We start from the raw sequence: 935 nt of genomic DNA on the forward strand, positions 1-935 counted from the left end.
AACCCCGTCACCCCCCTTGATTTGGTGCCCTTACCTTCCTCTGACCACACAAGCTTAGATGGGAAAAAGAAAGCTGATTCTGTGCGCAGGTTACATGAGGCCGTCCGAGCAAACATTGAGAAGCGTACGCAGCAATACATCCAGCAAGCCAACAAGCACCGTCGCAAGATGATTTTTGAGCCGGGAGATTGGGTTTGGCTACACTTGAGGAACGAACGATTTCCCAAGCAACGCCAAAGCAAATTGTCCCCAAGAGGTGATGGACCATTTCGGGCACTCCAACGAGTCAATGACAACGCATACAAGTTGGAGCTACCTGGGGAGTACACTGTTAGTGCAACCTTCAACGTCGCGGACCTAAGCCCATTTCTTGACGAGGAGGATCCAGATTTGAGGGCAAATCCTTCTCAAGAGGAGAGGACTGACGTGTGCACGAGTCTCGCCCCACGCAATAACCCAGTCCGAGTTCCATTGGGCCCAGTCACACGTGCACGGGCCAAGCTCTTCAAAGAATCACTCCAAGCCCTGGTTCGAGTCGTCCAAGACCAACATGGAGTTCACAAAGATATTGAGGGCTTAGAGAGAGACAATCAAGCCATTTGCACCATGATCCAAGCCCACGAAGACTCAAGTGGGCCTTCAAGAGGACCGGCCCTATAGGGCCTTAGCCTTAGTATTTGATAGATTGGATTAATTTGTCTTCATAGCTCATTGGGCCGGCCCATCTTGGACACCAAGATGGCCGAACTCTTTGCCATTGTTTCCTTAGGTTTTCTTAGTCACTTTGGCCTATAAATAGGCTTGCTTTGTAAGGTTTTAGGGTAGTCGTTTTATCAATAAAATTGGTTTAATTCGTTCCTTCTTCTAAGAAGAGAGTTCGAGCACTTTAACTTGCTTTGGCAAGGGTTATTGAGCAATCTTGCGTCCTGTCCTCG

The sequence above is a fragment of the Coffea arabica genome, chromosome 10e (assembly GCF_036785885.1).
Source record: "Coffea arabica cultivar ET-39 chromosome 10e, Coffea Arabica ET-39 HiFi, whole genome shotgun sequence".
Taxonomy (NCBI): Eukaryota; Viridiplantae; Streptophyta; class Magnoliopsida; order Gentianales; family Rubiaceae; genus Coffea; species Coffea arabica.